This window comes from Rhinolophus sinicus, linkage group LG12, assembly GCF_036562045.2.
Source record: "Rhinolophus sinicus isolate RSC01 linkage group LG12, ASM3656204v1, whole genome shotgun sequence".
Taxonomy (NCBI): domain Eukaryota; kingdom Metazoa; phylum Chordata; class Mammalia; order Chiroptera; family Rhinolophidae; genus Rhinolophus; species Rhinolophus sinicus.
Genome location: NC_133761.1, coordinates 51649420 through 51661464, shown reverse-complemented (window position 1 = coordinate 51661464; position 12045 = coordinate 51649420).

Here is a 12045-nt window from a genome sequence, read left to right as displayed (position 1 = left end):
AACTAATCCAGGGTGGGAGCATGAAAGGGAAATAGGGAATAGAAGTCGTGGAGAACAGAGGGACAAAGAGCAAAGACCCAAAAAAGGAACACAGTAAAAGTGTGGTCATTGAAAAACAAACAAACAAAAAATTCCTGACCACTTCACTCCCTTCTCACCTTATTCCCTATCACCAAACTCTCTTCTTTTCTTTCAAAACACTCATCACAATCTGTAGTTTTCTTTTATTTTTAATCTCGTTTACCTCCCACACTAGAAAGTCTGTTTAGCCCCCAATGTACAGATAGCACAGAGCACGGCATGCAATCAGCAAGCAAGAAGCACTTATGGAATTAATAATTAAATCAATCAGTCAGATAATACAATTTTCAGAACTAGGCGCTAAATTCCCAGTAACGTTTATTTTTTACCAATCAGCTAAGAATTATGGCTGCTATTCTGTAACAAGAGGACAGACACTAACTAGAACATATTCTCATGGACTTGGTCTCTGCCTCTCAGGCTGGTGATTCACATTTGCTTAGCAGTCAAGACTCAGGGACATGTGGAAAATAGGGGTGTTTAAGGGGGAGGCGTGTGGACCTCCTGGAGATCAATGATAGAGTCTTTTGATTAGTAGATTCTGTGCTATTTAAATTTGTCATCAAAATAGTTTCAGAATTGCCTCCCCAGAAGAGGTGAGCTTTGTTGGAGGAGTATGTAGGAGAAAGGTGATGTCAGATGGAGAAGAGAATTTTGTTTCCACCACGTAGGGCCATGTGGAAGCACATGAGGAGGTGGAAGTATAAGGGGAAAGTGGGAGTGGTAAGCAGTTGTGATTGAATAGAGTGGAGGTAGCAAATGTGGGAGGAGGAAGAAATGACAGGACTCAGTTGAGCAGTGGGTTTAACAATCTGGCAATAAACTGGGAGCTAACAAGGCCCACCTGGAGTGGTTAGCGACAAAAGAAACATTTGTAGCTCACCGAGAAGATTTAATTGAGGAGGAAATAATATGACGTTTGGCTAGCATGAGACTCATGCTGTATCTTGGACCCAACTTCTTTTGGAATTTTGAAATGGGCAAGAAATGACTGACATGTTTGTATTTCTGGATGGAAAACTTGTTTCTTCGGGGATATTTTAGCACCCGTGCCAGCATCGTTGTTATTTGCACCATAGTGATTTTGACTTGACTTCCATGCTTCTTAACATGACACATTTTGTAACTACTATCATCCTTATTTAAATGGTTTTGTTTTATTCTTTGATTAACTTCTTGGCACAGATGTACTTTCTGCTGCTAATCATAGATGTGTTCCTTTTCACTTTTTTACTTTCAATCTTTTTCATGATAGTTCGACTTTGCTTGGTTCTTCTGTCTGCTGTATACATATAAAACCTGTCTTCCATTTTCAGCCATAAAGGATTCATTCACCTTTAGAGATCCCAACGTTCATTTTTTTTAAAAGCCTACAGCCCATCTGTTGCCATCTCCTCTGATATTAAATTTTATTACCCTTTGTTGTTTACTCCAACTTTTGGCAGAAGAGAGTATTCTCCAATAAGCCCACTTACTTCATATGACAAGAAATGTATCAAGCTTTTACCAGCTTTCGCTGCAGACACATCATTAAGCATACCCCACAATGTGTACACTTGCCACTTGTTTATGGAATTGATGCCTTCCAGGGCAACAAGAGAGAATCTCACTCTGCTCTAATAAGACAGTCAGTCTTACATAACCTGATGTAATGTGCAAGGTGGGGAGAAGAGATCCCAGTTAGAAAGAAAAGACTCAGAAATTGGAGCGCTGTATTACTTATCTATGGCACTATATCAAATTACCACGAACATGGCAGTTTAAAACCAACATAATGCATCATTCTCTCCCAGTTTCTGCAGGTTAAGAGTTTGGGCATGCAGCTTAGCTGGGTCTTCTTAAGGTCTCACAAGGCTGCTGTCCAGGTGTCAGCCAGCCTGCTTCTTCTCTGGAGCTTAGGGTCCTCCTCCAAATTCAAGTGGTGGTTGGCAGAATTCCATTCCTTGCAGATATAGGACTAAGATCCCTTCTATTGCTGGCTGTCAGCGGGGCCATTCTCGATTCCTAGAGGCCACATAGAGTTCATTGCCGTGTGCCCCCTCAGGGGTCCTCTTACATGACAACTTACCTCTTTCTAGGCAGTAGGAGAATCTCATTTAAATTAGAATCTCCATTCTAATAAGGCAGTCTTACATAACCAGACATACTCACAAGAGTAACTGTCCCTATAACGTTTGTGACACAGCTGTGTCAATGGAGACCCCCCCTTCAATAGTAATGAGCTGTTCCTCCCTCTCCCCTCTGAGTTAGGTCTGTGGAGTCCTATAAAAGATACAGGACTTCCATGACCATCCGTCATACCGTAGACTGAATTGTGTCCTCAAATTCTTATGTTGAGCCCTAAGCCCTAAATGTAACTGTATTTGGAGATAAGGCCTATAAGAAGATAGTGAAGGTTAAACGAGGTCATAAGGGTGGGGCCCTGATATGCTGTGACTAGTGTCCTTATACGAAGGGATCCCGAGAGTGATGTCTCCCTGTCTCTATCTTTATATCTCTCTCCCTCTCTGTCTGCCATGTGAGAGACATTACATGTCTGGCCATCTACAAGACAGGAAGAGAGCTCTCACCAGGAACCAGACCCTGCAGAACCTTGAACTTGAACTTCTAGACTCCAGAACTGTGAGAAAATTAATTTATGTTGTTTAAGCCACCCAGTCTGTTGTATTTTATGACACGTCAGTAACAAGGCCAAACTCCCCCCACCTCAATGTCAGTGGAGGCCATGTGGGGAGCAATAATGAAACAATCACTGATTGCATAGATATTAATAACAATGTCTTGTAGGGATTTTTAATAAAAGATATGTAATTAAAATGCACAACTGCAAAAACATTAATTTAGTAAGTATGGAAGGAATTGGGTTCAAGCCTTGTTTTGGGATTTTTTGGGTTTTTTTTAACCTCCCCCTTCACTCCAGGAGGAGGGTAAAGGTATTGATTAACTTCAGATATTGGTATGTTAATTTTGCATGTTGTAATTTCTAAAGTGATTACTAAAATAATAGATAAAGAGAGTGATTGCCAAATCAATAGCGGACCGGAAAAAAAAACACACAATAAAAAATAATCAGTCAAAAAGGGGGCCGGCCCGGTGGCTCAGGTGGTTAGAGCTCCGTGCTCCTAACTCCGAAGGCTGCTGGTTCGATTCCCACATGGGCCAGTGGGCTCTCAACCACAAGGTTGCCAGTTCAATTCCTCGAGTCCCGCAAGGGGGCAGCGCCCCCTGCAACTAAAATTGAACATGGCACCTTGAACTGAGCTACCGCTGAGCTCCCGGATGGCTCAGTTGGTTGGAGCGTGTCCTCTGAACCACAAGGTTGCCAGTTCGACTCCCGCAAGGGATGGTGGGCTGTGCCCCCTGCAACTAGCAACGGCAACGGCAACTGGACCTGGAGCTGAGCTGTGCCCTCCACAACTAAGACTGAAAAGACAACAACTTGAAGCTGAACAGCACCCTCCACAACTAAGATTGAAAGGACAACAACTTGACTTAAATACATAAATTAAAAAAGAAAAAGAAAAAAAAAAAAAAAGAAAAGAAAATGCCTCATAGATTAAAAAAAAAAAAAAAAAAGAATCCATTCTTAAAAAAAAAAAAGGATATAAGAAAGATGTTGGGCAAAGGGGCATGAACATATATACCACTAGCCTGACAGAACATAAATGTAAAGTCACGTTTATTAGGGAAACTTGAAGGCAGACAGCAGCTGAAAAATACCACTTTGGCCCCGTTTCTCATCATCCAGTAGAGAGGAAAGCTTGACGGGCAGAGCTCCAACAGGACACTGTCCTATGCTATTCTCTGTGTTTATGGAAGAAGGCAGGGGACACCAATTCAGCTCTGTAACAATGGGAACATCCCGGTCAAGAAAATGGCCTTATTAAAAGCGCTCTGGACCTCAGCAGTCTACATCCTCCCACTGAGTCAGGATCTGCTGAGGGAGCTTGTTAAGCTACAGAAAGTAGTAGAACAAATGGAAACCATCAAATAGGATAAGAGATTTTTAAAAAAAAAACAGTTTTGTTGATTGGTATAGGAAAGGCAAATAAACTAAATGCTCTGGTTAAAAGACAAAATGGTCAGATTTCACTTTTAAAAATCCATACAAAGCATAAGTATACAGAAAAGTTTAAAGAAAGATTTAAAATTAAAGGATGAAAAATCATGTAAATACCAACCAAAAGAAAGTTGATATAGCTTTATACATATATATAAGACACACATATATATATAGAGAGATATATAGATATGTATATATATATATATACACATATACATACAGCTTTGATTACTATACTAAGACTGACTAATATCCTATACACATATTTATCTAAAGTAGTCCTTTTAATTAAGAATTTTTGAAGACAAAAGAACCAAATGTTAAGCAGACGTAAATATTCCTATATATTAGAAATACAGCATCTAACTGAGGGTTTAAGTAAAGAAAATGGTACTTCATATAAATGTTGGTCATTTGACCCCCTGGAGCATCATTAGCTATCCCTCTGAGCTTTGTTTTTTGTCTTTTTAAAAATTTCTTCATTTTTTTTCCCCTTTTATTTTTTCAACTGAATAAATTTGACATGTAACATCATGTAAATTTAAGGTATACAATGGTTTACTTTGACATATTTGTATATTGTGGTATGATTGCCATTGCAGAAATATTTATCACATTACTTAATTATAGTACTGTATTGTTATCTATATTCATTATACTGTGCATTACATCTCTGTGGCTTCTTTTACCACTCATTGCAAGTTTATACCCTTAAACACCATCAATCTTATCCCCCATCTCTGGTAACCACCATTTTATTCTCTAGTTTTTATCTGTTTGACTTTTTCATTTCCACTATGCTGTAGGCTCTCCCGTAACGTTATCATAGCACACCTAATTGACAACTTGGGGCTTGTTTTTCATGTATTAGTCAGATATTAAGCATCAGTTGAATTGGAGAAGGGAATCAGGTTAATCATGAAGAAATTGAGAGAAAAAAAATCTAAGTGGAGCTAAAAAGAAGTTGGAATGTAAATATGCTGTGTTGTTGAGATCTGTCCTCAATTGAATTGAAGTCTGAATTGAATTCTGTACTGAAGGAAGGGCCTGTGTTTTGTGGCAATGTGGTTTTCTTTTCTTTTTTTTTTTTTTCTTTTTCAAAATCAGGACATTAATCGTGTAATTGGTAAATCAATTTAAAAAAAAATACTCTGCTTCTGATGAACATAGAAACAAAGAAAAATAAAGTGAGGAAAGAAGGTAAGGTCTCAGTTTGAAACCTGCCATTTTGGGGAAGAGTTGAGGTTGTTAACCCTCTATGCAATCATTGGGCAGTCAGGAGGAGTTCTGAAGGTGTCTTGACAATTTTTAAAGTAATTCTGGAATTTGCAATAGAATAAGGTACTTAATGGGAAGCCAACTTGCCTCCTGTTCTGTTTCCCACACCTGGGGGATATTCATTTAAGCATAATTGGCTATAGGGTAATTATTTAATTTGTAATGATTTTTTCTTACAGTGATTTGGGTGATAAATAGCTTTTATATTTAAAAAAATGACCCTTTCTCTTTCTGAAGTTACAATATTATGATTTTGAAAATACATTGGTTGAATTACAGTACTCAAATGCAACCAGATTCAAACGCTGAATAGATGGGTTGACAAATGAGGACACTGTTACCAGTTTAATCCCCATATGGGCCAATTAGTTTCACATAGAGAAGAACTCTGTTCCAAAGCCACAGATTGCACCATTAACCCCAGTCAGCCGCCTCCAAATTGTGTGCCATTGATCACAAGAGGCCCAGGTATGAGTGTCGATAGCTCAGAGCAAACCCATCATCACCTCTGAGAGCAGAGCCATTTTGTCATCTCCTATACTCTTCATCTCATAGATGACAGGGAAGATTACAGTAAAATAGAGAAGTTGAAGGCCTCTCTGTTCCCCCATTTCCTGTACCCTGTAATCTAATCATAAAAGGTGAAAAATTACCATTGCATAGCTTCCATTTTTTAAAGAAATCTGGATATTTCAGAGGAAACTGACAAAAAGCATTATTGATAAGCAATGCTACAAGAAAGCAACAAACAATTTATGGATTCACTTCATCAATACTCTGTGGTACCTTAGACACCTTAAAATTGACCCAAACAGCTAAGAAAAGCCAAATACATGCTTTCTAGCTCTTGAAACCTTATTACTTCTGGTTAGTTTGTGAAGTAATAAAAATGAATATCAGAAGTAGAATTATATTAAATATGAAATCTGCAAAATATGACACCTGAAACATTCAATGAGTCTAAAATATAAATTTTTCTTAATCTTGTTTTTTCTCAAAGCAAGGAAATCGTACCTAATTTCTTGCTATGGGAAAAGTTTCCGAGCCATCCTTAACTTGGGACTCAGCCTGAAAAATTATCTCGAAAGGTAATTTGGGGTAAAATGAGGTCAAATAAAAATAATTTAAAAATAAGCATTGATAAAAATAGTGTCATCCTTACCATCACTTCTGCAAACCTATAATAGATGTTTTGATATGTGGATCCATTTAGCATACTTATCTTTTGGTAATAAAACGTAATTAAGTTAATGGTAAAACTGATTTTAGCAAAAAGCTGATGCAGTTTTTTGTAACAGAGCCAACATTCTTGGTTCTTTACATATCTTTTGAATTAAGCCAAGAATTTGGAGAATAAAGGCAAATGATTTAAATCTAATGACCGGGAACTTGGGTAAATTCCCTTTGTGATTCACTTCTCTGAGGCAGGAACTGCTTTGCATATAAGACCTGGAGTTCATGAACATTTTCTAAATATTGAAACCATTATAGTCTTCTTTACCTTACATTCCACATCATGTTTATTATTCACATTACTTATCACTCTTGCCATTTCTCACCCCCCAAAGCCACCCAACCACTAAATCGTGTTTCTTTCCCTTTCCAAAGTGCTATAGGGGTAAAAGTTTCAGAGTAAAGTATAATAACACAGCTCTCACCTCCTTGTGAATGTGGACCCCAATTGGGAAACACAATAGACAAGGCGAGCATTGGGGGAAAAATGGTGTCTGAGACTGTTTCTGATTAGTTCATTCATTTATTCTTTTCTTTAGATTCCACATATAAGTGAGACCATATGGTATTTGTCTTTCTCTGTCTGTCTTATTTCACTTAACATAATGTTCTAGGTCCATCCATGTTGTTGCAAATGGTAAGATTTCTTTCTTCTTTATGGCTGTGTAATACTCCATTGTATAAATGTACCACAGTTTCTTAATCCAGTCATCTATTGATGGGCATTTCGGTTGCTTCCATGTCTTGGCTATTGCGTATAGTGCTGCAATAAACATAGGGGTGCATAAATTTTTTTGAATTAGTCTTGGATTTCTCCAGATAGATACCTAGGAGTGGAATTGCTGGATCATAAGGTAGTTCCATTTTCAGAGACATAGAGGAAAAACTGAGGGTTGCTAGATGGGAGCGGGGGTGGGGATAAGGGGGAAGGTGAAGGGATTAGAAAGCACAGTCGGTCACCACAAGATTGCCAGGGGGATACGAAAGTCAATTTGGGGAATGTAATCAATAATGTTGTAAAGATTTTGTAGGGTATCCGATGGACACTTGTCTCATTAGGGAGACCACCTCAGGGATGATGTAGATGCCTGATCACTGCATTGTACACCTGAAGCTGAAGCTGAACAATAATGAATGTCAACTACAATTTTATATATATATATATATATATATATATATATATATATATATATATATATACACACACACACATATATATATAGTTACAAGAAGCAGAGTACAGCATTAGGAATAGAGACAGTGGAAATGTAATGGCTGTGTGCGATGTCAGAGGGGTAGTGGATTGGGGGGGATGGGGGTTGTCTCTATGTGAGGGATATAAATGATAAATGTCTAATTATTACATTGTTTTGAGCACCTGAAATAATTAAAAAAATGTTTAAAAAAATAGTGGCTTTACATTAGTAAAGGTTGGGTTGGACAATGCACAGTTAGGCCTACAGACAAGCTTGTTAATTTAATGTTCCACCCCAGAATCAGAAAACCACAGGCCACACCTGCACAGCAGGCTTCTTTGTCATGGGGGAAGCAGACTTGTCCCTCAAATAGAGGGACACCAGAATGGCCTAAGTGTCCAGTTACTTCCACCTAAAGTCCCCAATCAGAAAAATCCCTGGGGAGGAAGGAATAAGGGATGGGAGAGGTCAGGAGTATAATTTTAATCCACATGGAAACAAGAGGATAGGAAAAAAGGAGATTGCTGCTCACCACAGAACTATTCATCCATGAAACTGATTTTCCCAAGACATGCTGGCATTTTCACTCAGGTCCGATTCCCAGGTGAGACCAACTCTGAGATGGAGATTGGCTTGCAGGACGTTCTGGGGATGTGCTCGCAGAATACACAAGGAAGACAACTGACTGTGCACACGTGTGTGTGTGTGTGTGTGTGTGTGTGTGTGTGTGTGTTAGGATGGGGGGCTCTGGGAGAGCTGTTGGGGAGCGTAGGGGTATGAATGGTCCTACAGACTTGTTCCAAACTGAGGCAAGGGGCTGGACCTTACAATCCCTTGACTGAACAGTCATTAGGAAGGGGGTATAATCTGGGGCACAGTGGCTCTCAGTAGAGGACAATTCCTGGAAAGGGGGCTTAATTTAAAAATGTCAGCAATTAACATTCCTAGCAGCTGGAGAAATGTCTCTTTTAGTCCCAAAAGAAGGGGTTGCAGATCTGGGCACTACAAAGTTGAAGAAACTCAATCAAACATAAGACATATACAACCTTATATTCAGGCACTAAAATGCAAGGTGTTCTGATTCAGTCTTCATCCTACCTGCATCCCACAAGCATTGCCACTTGGTCCTTCCTTCTTCATGCCACCAAGCGCCAAAGCTGTCAAGTTTCCTCCACTTGTCTACAAAACTCTTTCTATTTCTGCAAGTCCTTTCCCTCTTATCTGGTACAAGTACCCACCGCCATTTATGGTTTATCCTTTTATTTTATTCTCCTCCCATATCCTTTAGAATCATTCCTCCATAAATAATCCCCTTCTTCCCTTCATTTTCAATCTCTTCCCCTCACCTGGCTCTTTTCCCTTTCCCCATTTGTATTGTCTAATTTCTCTTACCCTTACAAAAATGAAAAGTCTCATCACCCTGGATCCCCTTCTGGCTACCACTCCTCTGCTCTGCCAAAATTTGTGAAAGAGCAGAGTGGTCTGGTATAAAGAACACTGGCTCTGGTGTAAGACAGACCTTGGTGTGAGTCCTGGCGTTGTCCCTTGTTAGACTGGGAAAGTTCCTGAATCTCTCTGAACTCATTTCCTCATCTGTAACCTGGGAATGCCAATTCCTATTTAATGAAGTTGTCATGAGGATTAAGTGTCATAGAATAGATATGGTGGGCCTGAACTTAATTTCTCAAATGCAAGTGTTTAGGAAATGTAACTTTATTTCTAGAACTCAACTTTACTTATATGTTGAGTCTCCATTGTGCTGGGTGGTTAGAAACTTCCTTTTGGCCTGGGGTTTTGATGAAGTTCTGTAGGGAAGGCAGAGGGGAGAATGACTTACATGGTATTGATTCATAAGGAGAGAAAGGGCTGTTGGTCTTGGTTGTCTGTGCACACTGTGTTGGTCACCTCAATTGCCCCTTGGTTGTTAGTCCTTCAGAGTTATAACTGAGTTGTCCCTCAGTCCTTTTAGTGTCTTTTGTTGATGTATTGGAACTGCAGAGCTGATCCTGCCTCATAATTGAGCTAGGGGATCTCAGATGTCTACCTACGCTCAGAAATCCTGGTCACACAAACTATGTCGTTGCCCAAGTCACGCTGGGTCCCAGGAAGCTCTGTGGGGCCTGAATGCCTACATTAACCAGAGGGACAAGTCAACCTTTGGTTCTTCCCTCCATCCAGGCTTTCATAAGGAAGAAACACAATTTCCCTCTGTTTATGGAATCCTGAAGGCTGTCAGTTTATTTATTCATTCCCCCAGCTGGGCTGGCCCCATAGGGTAGGATATGAGGCCTGCCCTTCCGCAGAAGCCCACCCATCTACTCCTGCAGTCCCTTCTTTCTACTAGCCTGAAGAACTTTCTAGTGGTGGTGGTGGTGGTGTACAAGTGTGTGAAGCCTCGTCTTGGCATCATGGATTCTCCCAAGTCTGCTGTTTTCAGCCCTAGAATCATTTCCACTTCTTCCCCAGGGTTAGGATTTTGAAATAAAAAGCCAGGAAAGGACTCCTTGCCTACTCAGTCGGCCCTGCCATCCCTTTCCTGAGGGAATGAACTTTTCCAGCTCTTTAAATGCTGGTGAAGAGCTAGGGGAATCAGAAACAAGAAAACAATTGTTAATATTTCACAAGAGTGTCCTGTCACACTTAAGCAAAGTGCCAGTACAGAATTCGGCTCACAGTAGGTTTGAATAAATATCAGTTTCTACTCCCATCACACCCCTATCCCCTCTTTCTCAATTGGCCATTTTCTCTTTAGTTCAGTGAAGCTTTCAAACCCATTGCATGATGAAATTGTACTTCCACCGATGACTCCCCAGCTGTAAAATTTGGTAGAGACCTATCAGATTTTCTCCTGTATTTGACTTCCTTTGCAGCATCTCCACTGGTGACTATAACCCCCTTTTGTGAAATGCTTTCCTACTTTGGCTTTATAGCTTCTTGTTTCTCTTCGTACTCATTTGGCTAGTTTTTCTTCATCTCCTTCTGCCCTCAAGTGTTAGTGTTCCCCAAGGCTCTTTTCACCACCTTGCCCACCATCTGATTACTCAGTCCTGATGATTCCACGTCATGTGACTCTGGAGAGTCTTCCTTCTTCTCCCCGTCCACCATTCTTACATAATTATAGGCTCTTATTTCCTCTCATGGTTATTGTCAAGCCCAGCTCAAATGTCTTCACATCATTGAAATCCTCTCTGCACCCATTTTTTTCTTCCTGGAGTCCCTGATGTGAAATCTCTCTTGTATCACTTTGTGTTCCTTTCACAATCTGGAATGTCTCTTACTGCCTGATCAACTTCTGAACTCATTTAAAAGCTAAACTAAAATGTCATTCGCTTTTCTTTAGGTTGACCTGACTTATTCCTTTTCATTCCTTTATCAATTATTCCCAGGATGTGTTCTCTTATCCTTTTATACATATTTCTATTGTCACACTTGTTTGTCTTCTAGTTGCTTATTTATGTTGGTCTACCAATAGATGGACTGTCTTGAAAGTAGGCACTGGGTTGTTGTATTCATATATGTCTCTAGACCTTTGTCTGTATAGAAAGTCAACAAGTATTTATGGAATTATGTTGAAGTGATTGATAAAATTTGAACTGTATAATCGGAGGTGTAAAAGATTTTGCTAGGGCTGACCATAGGACTAGGCAAATATGCAAATGGTTTTATGAAATCCTGGCTGGAGATTTAATAAAAAGAGGTTACGATAACCCATCATTAAAGAGAAAATGCATGAAGAATAAAAGTTGGGAACGTTGCCTTTTTCCTCACTCTTTGAATTGTCCCTTACGAATCATCTAACGAAACTTTTGCTCATAAGTAAGTTTCCTAGATGTCACGTAACTTGAGGACTTTCTCAGATATTTGGAAGAAGACGTCTATAAAGAAGAAAGTTTTCAGAAAATGAGAGGTAGAAGGAGACCTACTGTGTTTAGTGCACAACCTGTGTTTAGCAAATTGTTACTCACTGACTTGCATACGAAAAGCTCACAATAAAAAATAAAATAAATAAAATTAAAAAAAATAAAAGCTCACAATAGCAGTTTGAATAGAGCAAGAAAAAGTTAAGGAGTTTAAACTAGACACCAAAGTCCAATCATTTTCTGAATTTTTTATACTTTGATATAGAGCAAAGGAAGGCAACTCCTCTTTGGTAATCACAGACATTAAAGAAAAATCAAGGCAGTCTTCCATTAA